Here is a 12,672-nt window from a genome sequence, read left to right on the forward strand (position 1 = left end):
TCGTTTACATTCAAGTTAAAGGAAGGTTATAGAAAAGGCAAGAATCCTTATACGGGACAAAGACGTTATTATAAGCATTTGTAGGACACAGAAAATAATATCTTCGTTACTTCTTCAAATCATGTCTTTGGGCATTATTGGCAAAATCTGAAGGAAGTCGCCATCTTGGTGTAATCATGAGAAGTGGGATGGGGGAGGGGGTGGGTTGGGACGACGCTTTAGAAATGCGTGGTCTCAATACAACACTCACACCAGAGTTACAGTCAATGTATATACAGTACTAGTTGTTAATACGAGCAAACACAAAAGGCTAGATTACGTAACAGTCTCGTAGCATGTGTTTGGGAGAGCGCTCTGTATATGAAAGCATATACGCATTGGCAAGGGTAATTACAATTGCCACGGGTCGAAGGGGACTGTTGAATATAGTTGTACTATGGAACCCATAGAGGTGAAGATGGGATACAATGCCGCATCAATGGCTCTCGAAGAGACCAAATTAATGGTGAGACTAGCACATAATGGTCTACAAAGTTACTCTTGCAACGGGAATGATGAGTGCAATGTTTTACTTGCTGATCGAAGGTCGTCATTGTATAGCTGTATTGTTTACACTATATACATTAATCGTCGGCGCCCGGCGTCAAGCAATTACTTATAAGATAAATAGCCGCCTTCATTCCGATGAGTCACAAACTAAAATTTGTAGAAAACACCACATTTCGTACGAATGCAGCTCTTAAACGAAGAAGGAAATACCCTTCTAATTACACTCATACAAGGATGAAAAATATTATACTAAATGGCATTACTCGCACAGTTAATTATCTTAGATGTCGAACAGATTACCAATCACACATCTGGTAGCCTAAAGAGACCATGAGAATCAAAGTGACACACAAATACAGATTATTATATAAAACATTAAGCCAAAGAGTCCAGAGAAAGTGATTCTTATACAGTAGATGCGGATAGCTGAAGATGGAGTAAGGAAGAAAAAGTGATAAAAAATAAGGAGTACTCACAATCTATAAGGAAGAATTTATTATGAAATGAAGAATCGTCTCTTCGTTTCAGTCGCACTTTTACTCGAGATCAAACTTTGTCGAACGAAGTATCGGACGGAGGCAACAGACACCTTGCAGCTATCCCGAATGGCGTCGAGTGTTCGTACACCCGATACTTAAAACTTGTTGCACACCCGGCCGAGCGATCGACGCGCGGTCGATCATCGCGATGCTCGTACGCATGCAGACGACACTGGCTGATGGAATACCGGTACTCGCGGCAAGTTAAGGACCGTATGCAAACAGAAATTGGTAATACGGCTCGCGCGGGCATAATGAACTATTTGCGCATGCTGATCGACCAATGTTTAACGACAAAAGATTGATGTACTGGGCGAGATTATGTCCTCGATGAAGACCGACTGACGAAAGCAGACGGAGTGAAAACACCACACCCAAACCGAAAACATTTCCCTCCTCCGGAGGAATGTGATGAATAGTATAAGCTTAGACCTTTTTCGAACAGAAGGATAAAAAGGAAGATGAAGAAGAAGACGAAGAAGAAGAAGCAGAAGATGATTAGGACGATAGCTGATTATAATCGTGATAATATTTGTAGTAATGGAGTAACAGGAAGGGAACATCATTAAGGTGATAATGATGAGGGAGAAGAAGAAACAAAAAGAAAAGGAAGACATTGAAGATAATATGAAGAAGAGAGAAAACATTGGAAAAGAAGAGAAAATAAAGCAGAATAGCAAGTAAAGAACTATGCAAGTTTATGGTGAATGAGAGAGAGAGATAGAAATACTTTATGTATCTGTCAAAAACATTTCTAATGTACACACACTTAAGAATCCCAAAGAATGATGTTCAATAGAAACAGCTGACTTAAGAGCGATACTTATTCCAGTCATGTACTAGTAATGCGTATCGTCATACAACAGTTATTGTATTATAAATCAGACTAATTGTCTTGTGTTTATTGGCAGAGGGCCTTTTGACTCACAAACAAATATACATGGGGTGTTCTATTGTTCATGTCAACCGACGCCTTCAAAATAATTTAATGTATGTGACAAAGAATGTCATTGGCTTTTAAGAACGAGATCTTTACAAAAACTTCATCTTTATATGAAGAATTATTTTATTTATATTAGAAAAAAACTTGTTACAGCTGATCAACCTGAATGTAAGTTAAACAAGATGGTAACGTGATAGTCATTGTACCATCAATGTAGCAACTATATAGCACCATTAATAGAATGTATTCAAGAGATTGTGTGGAAAAGATGGACGATTTGGGTATAATACTTGACCAGCAGACGGCACTAATGATGGCTAACGCCACTCACTAGTCACTATAATAGTAATCACTGGCCGAATGGCGGAAAATTCGCGCTCTGGATGACGTCGAGCACTTGTTGCTTCCACCTTAGTGCTGTGCTGATAAGACGCACTGATCGAGCGAGCACATTATACGTTCTCTCATCTGCCCTTTATCACCGGCGACAATATTATATGGCTTCGCATCGACCGTGGCGCGCGGCTTCGATCAATAATACCGAGGAATCTTTATGAGGAGAATCGAGATTGCACAGAGAGACATAGCTCGCAAACCAAGAAAGCGATGATGAGCGGATATGTGTGTGTGTGTGTGTGTGTGTGTGTGTGTGTGTACGTGTGATGGTGCGTGCGTGTGTGTGTGTGTGTGTTTGCTTTTCTTTATCCCTTTTTACGTACAAAATTCCTTCTTTTTCATTCGTAATATTGACAATGCGGAACTTATGTTTTATAATGAAATTTGTGTTATTTTGTAATAAATTGATTTGCATATTAAATGAACAAAAGAAAGAAAAATAAAAGATTGACAAAAACAAAAAGTGTACGTGTGCGTGTGCGTGTGCGTGTGTGTGTGTGTGTGTTCAATTTCAAATTCAATTTCAAAGTTTATTTCATTTTTCGACAAAACATATGTATTTCACTTCCTTTGATAACAGAGAATAAGGTAAAAAGAACATTGTAGAATGAAAAGACTATACAATAATTGAGAACCTTAAAGTGATTATACATTGTAGTAAAAAAGAAACAGAAGTGGTCGAAGCAAAGTACATGTATAACCTTGCGTAAGGTGCGAAAAATGGAGGGACCCACTAAAAAGACAGAGCTTGTACAGAATGTGGGCCCCTCTGGAAGAGAACATCAATGGAAAGATAAATTGAAGCATCGTAAATATTAAAAAAAAAAAGAAGAGGAAGAAGTCTGGAAACCCATTGAAAAATAGATTAACATAATTATAAATACACTTACATAGACGTGAACAAACATGAAACGAGTACATGAAAAGTACAGCTTGTATGAGGCGCGCCTAACAATATAACACATTTACAGACATCAACGAATAACAAAAAACAAAAACAAAACAACAAAAACAATAAAAAAACTAGACTTGGAATTTGTCAACACTGACAAATTAGGTGATCCGATCTTTTCGAAAATCAATGATTTGAGTTCTGATCCCAATATAGGCATGACCATACAGGTTTCATCTGTGTTTAGGAACATTGGCCGTGTGATGTTTGGATTCTCATTTAGAAAAGGGAGTCAGGTCTGCCATCTTTGGTACCAAATTCCGTATACACTATAACGAAGATACAAAATGAAGTACATATGACCTTTGACCCCACTTTGCACAGCCAAGATGGCATCTGAGCAAAAAGTGGTTATTTTGTGAAATGATCCTTGTAACATGGTCTTTACGTGTGCAAAATATGGAAAAGATAAGACATGTATTCACCAAGATACAAGATGATGCATTTATGACCTTTGACCCTAATTTACATACCCAAGATGACGTCTGATCAAGTAGTTGTTATTTTATGAAATAATGTACGTGACATGAACTAAACATGTGCAAAATATGGGGATGATAGGGGGTGTTTTTCTTGAGTTATTGCAGAGAAAGTTGCAGAAAGAAAGAAATATCTCAATACATCGAAGATAAGTTTGATTTCAACCAAGTTTTTTGACGTAATCTCGGCGTCGTATGAAAAAATAGAGAGAACCTCGACGACAGCTCAAAGTCTCAGCTTCAACATACTAAAATCTGGGAGAAATTCACCGAAGAGTAAGTGAGCTAGTGCTCGATAAAGACCGTCATGTCAATTTTCATTTCCAGAAAAATTCCCTCCCATAGAGATAACACGTAAACTGGTTAAATTTGACAAGGTTACATTATATCCATTTTCACGAGGTGAAGACATCATCCGATTAAAACTTTGATTGAACAAAACTTAAAGAGTATTAAATTGGCTACAACATACTAAAATCTGAGAGAAATTCACGGAAGGGTAAGTGAGCTAGTCGTCGATAAAGACAATCAGGTCAATTTTCACATCTAGAAAAATTTACCTCCCATAAAGATAACACGTCATAACGAAGATACAGGAAGAAGTACATATGACCTTTGACCCCACTTTGCACAGACAAGATGACCTCTAAGCCAAAAATGGTTATTTTGTGAAATGATCCTTGTAACATGGTCTTTACGTGTGCAAAATATGGGAAAGATAGGACATGTATTCACCAAGATACAGGATAAAACATCTATGACCTTTGACCCTAATATACATACCCAAGATGGTGTCTGATCAAGTAGTTGTCATTTTGTGAAATAATGTACGTGACATGAACTAAACATGTGCAAAATATGGTGGTGATAGGGTATGTTTTTCTTGAGTTATTGCAAAGAAAGTTGCAGAAAGGAAGAAATATTTCAATACATCGAAGATAAGCTTTAATTTCAACCAAGTTTTTTGACGTGATGCCGACTCCATATGAAAAAACGAAGGGCACACTAACGATAGCCCAAAGTCTCAGCTACAACATACTAAAATATGGGAGAAATTCACCGAAGCATAAGTGAGCTAGTGCTCGATAAAGATAGTCATGTCAGTTTTCATTTCCAGAAAAACTGCACTCCCATAGAGATAACACGTAAACTGGTCAAATTTGACAATGTTACTTTCAATCCCTTTTTACGAGGTGATGCCGTCATCCAATCAAAATGTTGTTATTATATGACTGAAAGACCATTTAATAAGCTACAACATATTGAAATTTGGATGAAAATCAACAAAAGAATAAGTGAGATATGCTTGAGTGAACTTAAAATTCGATGACGTCATTTTGAAAATTTACTTTTTTTATTTTATTAAGAAATTTGATATCTTTTCATCATTTTTCCAGCATCGCCAACCCATGAAATGACATGTACAACTCATCAGCTTTCAGAATATGTAAAAAAAATGGGGGGTCACCGTCCATCCTGACGAGTAAAATCGGATTCAAAATTGGCGGTTTTTTTGCATTGTTGCACTGTATATCACCATTGACGCGCGCGCGGAATTTCAACTTTGACGGGCCCGTGTGACGTCATATTGAGTCGGATTGACTTGAAACTTGGTAGAAATATTCCTTGACATTGTAGGCATCCGATAAATGTGAAAAAATGGGAAATTTCTATTGCATAAGAGCTGTGCGTGCGTATATGTGCGCGCGCGTACGCGTCCGTCCAATTTTTTCAATTTTTCAAAAAATGCTCCGATTGGTCTGAAACGTGTGCAAAAAAAATTTGAGCTCGATTTGAGCATACAAATATTTCAACGCGCGCGTACGCGCACGTTTTAAGAGAAAATACGAATTTTGATTATATGAGTAGAATGCGCTTGACTTGAACTATATGTGACGTAAATTTCATTGAAAAATTCCATTCCATTAATGAGATAGGAGTGAAAATGTGTTTTCATATAATGACGTCATAGTGACGTCACGGTCGACTGATCACTATGATTTTATAAAATTTGTCGTCTTTGGGACATGATACATATATGGTATGAGTTTGAAGTTGATACTCTGAGTACTTTCTGAGTACGTAGATACACAATTTTTGTCCAGAAATAAAGAAGAAGAAGAACCAACAAAGAATCCGTGCAGATACAGAAGGTGATCCGAGAGGATACTCGGATCACCTAAAAAACCAAATCAAACAAACAAATTAATAAACCAATGTAGGATTGATGTTTTCTGACAGGGAGTATTATAAGAATAATACATGCCCTTCTAAAATGATTTCATTTATTGCAGAGTTATCAAATATTTCAACCGAGTGAGCTATTTTTTATTTTAAACAAAAAAGAGGATCTTAATGTTTGTACCACTCCACCCTGGCAAAAGCAGCAAAGGACAAATTCGATATATTTCTTGTAAATGAACAAATTGTGCTGTCGATTCCAGTAACATATCTCAATAAGATTAATTTCTACGTCACAACTTCTTTTTTTTTTTTTTTTTTGCAGTCAAACATAAATTTGGGTGATTTGTCGACCTTCCCCCACGGTAAAGTAGGACAGTATGTGTACAGAATGTGATAATCATTATATTCAAGAAAGTAATCATTTTTTTCAGAGGAATGATTTCAACTTGAAGACATTTGGAGAGATGTAGTCTGATTTGTTACGGGGCAAATCATTGTACTGTTTGCAGTTTCGTAAACGTACTTGTATCTTTAGTGAAAACTGTTCGAGTGGACGGTGATGAGAATAAATCACTCTACCACTGTCTGCCGAATGAATTATGTATGAACCAAATGTGACCCGCTACAACAAAAGGATCCTAAAGTCACTGACGGCTGAGCCGAGAAAATCGAGTTTGAAGTCACATCATCAAAATTGGTCAAAACAACTAGATTTCTCTTTTTGGCATAATTTTGCAGTCTAATGTTTTGTCTATCATCTGCCGAAATTTCGAAGCTAAATGATCACAGGAAAGGCAAGAAATCAGCATTTTTCTGGGCCATGATTTCCCGACTTTCAACGTAACAGAAACGTGTCCGAAGATTTGGATTTAGCGCCGCAGCTAGACTCCGCCCCTAGCAACGATGGAGTGATCTTATTGGTCAGTGCGTGGCATCCTGATTACTGATTGGTCATGCGTAGACTGCTGGCGCTAAGCTTGAATGAACATCGCGGAGGTCGCTAGGAGCATGCCTTTTATTGTCAAGCGGTGAAAACTGTCTCGCCTTCCCTTGATCATGATAGCGTCGGAAGGAAAACTTTGAAAGCGTTTTTCTCGAAACAATAATTTCCTTAACCACTTGACATGCACTAATAAAATCATTGATATCTCCGCAACCGAGTGCTTTTATGAGTGTGCTATATATGAAATAAAAGTAGAGGAGTAAGGGAATAATGTCATGCCATTTTCAGAAAATTGTCCTCCCCCGACTTTCGGATCCTTTTGTTGTAGCGGGTCATAAATGGTTTCTTTTGATCATGTATTGTGTTGAAAAGTTGTTGGTAATCCTTTCGCAGGCAAAATGTGTAGAGGCCTACATGAAAATTCCAGTGTTAGAAGCATGTGATGGGAAATGTAAACAGTATGTTCGAATGTTTGTATGTTTCCTGCTAAACTTATTTGCTATATATAGTGGGGGAAGAGAAAAGAGAAGAAGAGTCGCGCTTCATGAGAGATGTTAAGATCCCACTCTCCATCGCAACGCCTACGGTGTCTCAAGATGGAGGTGGATTGGAATGTTTTGTACAAGTATAGAGCACCAACCGTAAGTGCAGACTAATTGGCACGCTATCTTTTGAAGAGAAGTCCTGAGTGCTTTGTTTCACATCGAGATGATAGCAGATAGGCCACTCATAATCTTGTTGAGTTACAGTCTGTTAAATATGTCAATATAATGTGAAAAAAAAAATTGAAGGCCACCTGCAATACAGCCTCACGCTTTCCAACATCACACCAACTTTGATAAACACATTCCATTATTTACTCGTGACGGAGAGGGAAAAATAGGAAAAAACATTGCAAGGTTGATACATTTCTACCAAGACTACACATGAGAACTGATACCATGCAAAATACATAAACATGTATTTTGATTTTTTCCAATTCCCGTATTTTCATTACACACAAAGCAGTGTCATGCAGTGCAAAATGTGGGAAATGCTGAAAGTTGCCCTGTTACAAACTGTCAATCTCTTGCAGTATATTGGGATTGAAAAAAAGTTTGGAAATAATTTTTTTCTTTCGTTGAATTTATCTGTTTCTAGTTTATCTAGTTTGTAATAAGGGTAAAATTGAGGGAGGTAAATTTGAAAGTACAATATAGAGATCACTACCAAATGATATTAAATCTGGCTTAAATTATTTAAATGAATTCCTTACTGTAAATCAGGAGAGTATTATTTTGTTGCTATAATGTATTTTCCAACTAGTGTAAGAAATACCATTAAAAGGGTATACTATTGTACTTGGTACCATATCCCCTGATGACGCCATAAGGGTATGTTTTACAGGTATATTGGGTATGCTGTAATACGTCATTCATGACGACATTCAGGGACCATCAACATTCTGAGGCGCTTAGATCTAGACTAGTTTCAGTAAGAGGCTCATGTACACTGAATCATCGCTTGCTGGCAGGTAATGCTATGTAACCCTGTGCCAGTGTACCCTGATTCAGCACCTTGGATATAAACCGGATGGCGGTCATATTGGAAACAAGCAATATTCGGTCATGGGGGCACCGCTCTTGGCCAGATGCAATTGTTAAAGAATATGAAATATAAAGAGGACAATTAGGGCGAACAGGAATTCCACTTATTCAGCGGATGTGAGATACCTAAAGAGGTCATTAAAAAATGTCCCCAAATTGCCTGATTTGACCCAAGCTTGACTCTGAAAGAGCCTTGAGAGCTGATCTTGACCTTGAATTGTTGAAATGACATCAGGATCACATTCTATAACACCAAGAACCCTTCCTTAGTCATGTCAGTGGAAATATTTCTGATACAAGCCCTTTCAGTTTGGTAATTACAATAGACCTTTAACTTTGATGGCGGCCATATTGGATTTAACCAATATGGCCGTCCCAGGAGGCGCCAGTCCTGGCGCCCATCAAAAATCGAAAAAGCATGATAAGGTGACCTGTAGGCCAAATTTGGTGCTTTTGGAAGAATTTGAACCAAACACCCTATACTGTGCCCTTAGGCCGCCGACTTTAATCTTTAATACCTATAACTTTATTCTGAATATCATTTATAGAAGTTGATCAACTGCACTAAAAAGTCCCGCGACTCCTGTGTAGCACACAGACACTCATAGTGAATAAACGTATATTAGTTATCACATATATTATAAACAAACACATTCTTATATAATTATACATTATTATGTTAAGCCAGTTGATCAACATTATTACTGACTAAACGGCGCCATTAGGCTTACTATTTACTGTAGAATATATACTCTCTGCTATATATTGAGGTCTTACAAGTGCATACATTTCATTTTTTTTATTATAAGATTGATTTCTAATATTCGTCATTCAGCAATGTAATTAACATGTATAATCATATAAGAAAATGTTTGTTTACATAGACGTAATATACGTTTATTTGAGTGTCTGTGTTGTCTGTGTGTTATACAGGAGTCGCGGGACTTTTTAAGTGCATGTGTGTGTGTGTGTGTGTGTGTGTGTGTGTGTGTTCGTGTGTGTGTGTGAGTCTGTTCTCCCCTCCCCCCAATAATTGTGGTCCCTGTTATCAACAAATCGTCAGTTACGTAGATTTGTGATGTAAAATAAGATTTTTGAACACCATTCGGTTGACCAAATTAAGAAAACACTTTTAGGCTTGAGGCTTCGCTTTTTTTTTTTTCGCCATCTTCTTTTAAGTAAGTTTGAAGCTGGAATGACTCATTCACGTTTAACAAGGTGAACATTCTTGTACCCGCACAGCCATATAAATTAACATATCTTCAATGACTCTCAGAATTGATAAAGTTCTACAGGGTTGCACATAAACATACAAACAAACACGGACACACACATACACACAATACTTGCTTGCTTTTTATCACTCTCAGTGCTCAGACTATATAGCTGTCTATACCCGTTTACCGCTAGAAGCCTTACACAAAGAATATTTAAAGTATGTTCAGTCGCATTAACCCGATGATTCTGTCCTTCAAAGGTTTTTCCATACGTAAAAGTCATCATTTACGATCAAATAATTTGATTTTTTTTTTAAATAACGAACGAAATCAATGAAGACTTCTCGCATCAGCATTTCTGGTATTTTTTACTTTGTGGGTGTGGAATCATTTCAAGTGGATACAATTAGGCCTAAAGGAAGAATGAACGCAGCAATATTAGTCGAACACATCGGCGAAGTTTGAGGAAAATCGAACGATCCGTTCAAAACTTATGAATTTTAATGAATGAATGTTAATGATTTTGGTGCAGACAAAATGACACGACTACAACACCCTGTAACCTCACGTATGGAAAACTATAAAGAAAATATAAAGAAAATTCAACACGTGTTCACTTTATTAGCAGAACAAAAGGCACTTGACTTAATAATACCTCCCTTAAAAAGCAGGGGAATAATACCTTTAACATTATGTCAGTACGAAATTGAGGGATGTGCGTTTTTCATAAAAATTAAATTTTGTAAAATTTTCTTTGCGATACAAAGAATAAAGAATATATCTTCATATCGTTTTCTATACTTGACGTCACTAGCTGTAGTAGTCTTCTCATTCAGCGTTGACTGCACCGAAAATTTGAAAGTTATTATCTTTTAAATGGATTTTCCTATATTTTCCTCAAATTTTCACCGATGTGTTCAACTAATTCGTGCGATTTAAGTGTACCGATACCATTTCGTTGGTAATTCAGGAACTTATTCAGGATCTTATTCAGTAATTGTTACAGCTACTCTAGAAAATTTGATTAGGAGAAATACTTGCTTTTTCGTATCATTCAAAAAAACCCCCAAACTTAAACATGCTACGACGCATACACCGATGTGAGTTTTTTATATCATAAAGGGGAAATCGGCGACGAAGACTTAGTCTACTACGCAAAGAAGCGTGATTAACCATGCATACATTATACCATGATGTTTTCCTGAGAGTTTAGAGAGAGTCAGATCAGAACAAGAGAGAGAGAGAGAGAGAAGGGGGGGGGGGGACAGACAGATACTGTTAATAGATATCAGCAATATTCTCAATCTCAAAGAAAAGATGGCTTTAATATGGACTAGGGGGCAATGCAGGAAAACTAATTTCCCAGAGGGTCCATGAATACCAGCGAGGTGTTGACATTGCTGTATATGTCGACAGGCCAGTAGAAGAGCACGAACCCATGTTCTGGTAAGAGATAGGCTTTCTGTACGTGCCTGTGCTCAACTCGACTACTTTGTGTACTTCTTTTATCTTTTGCGCATATATTCCACATTGCATGACGGGTAGTGTGAGCTATTAGCATGTTTATGTACAACTACGCATCTATCATCATTGATCATACTCTCATAGAATTAATCTGGGTGCCAAAGGCTGAACTTTGTTTAATCATCCCGTCCTCCAAAAGAAAAGAAAAACAGTGTTTTTCAATGGCTTAACCCTACTTCAAGAGCGCTGAATCCGAATCTGGATGGTGAAACTGTTGCATCCTTGAGGGTTTTGAGATACAGGTGTATTCAAGGTGACCGACAAACTGGCCACCAATATGACCCTCAAAATGGAGCCAATATCGGAAACTGCTTTACATTTCAATATAAACTACAAACGGGATAATAACAAGGTAGAAACTTTTTTTTTTTTTTCATTTTCCATCTGTGAAGATGGCTGGATAGCCCATATTCAGCTATGTTAAGCTGGTCTTCCATGGGGTCCAGTTGGATGTGAGGTGGGACCACTTCACCGGGTTAAACACCCTGCTCTTTGCGATGAATGAATGAAGCGGGTTCTTTTACGTGCATGAGTTGTTACTCTCTCATACACGGGACCTCCATTTTATGTCCTATCCGAGGGACAGAGTGTTTTGCCTCTTGCTAGAGGGGACGGTATGCTTACACACAACATTGCTCAGTCCAGACTCGGGTTCGAACCCGGGCCGCGTGATCGTGAGGCAGACGCGCTACCGACTGAGCCAACTCACCGCCCTTATAGAAACTGATAGGAAATAATAGTTTTTACTCCTCTACAAGGGGGCTGAATCCGAATCGGGATGATGCCATCCTTGTATCCTTGAGAGTTTTGAGATATTCAAGATATCTGCAAAAATATGAAATTCCTCTAGGCCTCTATTTTCTTATAGATGGTGAAAAAATAGGCTCCAAAATAATTCGAGTTATGGAATCATTAGTTCTTATTTGATTCACATTTCAGGTAAGCGGATAAAATTCAAATCAGAAAGAATGGTATATGGCTTCCTCCACAGTGAAGGACTTTATCATAAAAATGCCCAAAAAGACATACAAAAATGGCACACAAAAAAAAATGGCTCCCAATTGATGCAAAGTTACGATGTTTCGGCAAGTGTCAATAAAAAGTGTGTGACTTTTACGTTAAAATGTTGAAACTCGATTTGTCTCGTGTGTTCATGACACTTGTATCTAGACTGATAACATCATTAGAAATGACCAGTGACCATTGGCTTCGTGTAACGAGTCCACCAACACCCCCTCCCTCCCACCTTCCCGCATCGCCGCACATGTTGCGTATCGGGAGAATCTGACCAGTGTTCCTTTGAGCATTCAATATCGACATTTGAATAAAGTCTAGGAGATAGTGACGGATTATTAAAAAT

This window comes from Diadema setosum, chromosome 4 (genome assembly GCF_964275005.1).
Source record: "Diadema setosum chromosome 4, eeDiaSeto1, whole genome shotgun sequence".
Classification (NCBI taxonomy): domain Eukaryota; kingdom Metazoa; phylum Echinodermata; class Echinoidea; order Diadematoida; family Diadematidae; genus Diadema; species Diadema setosum.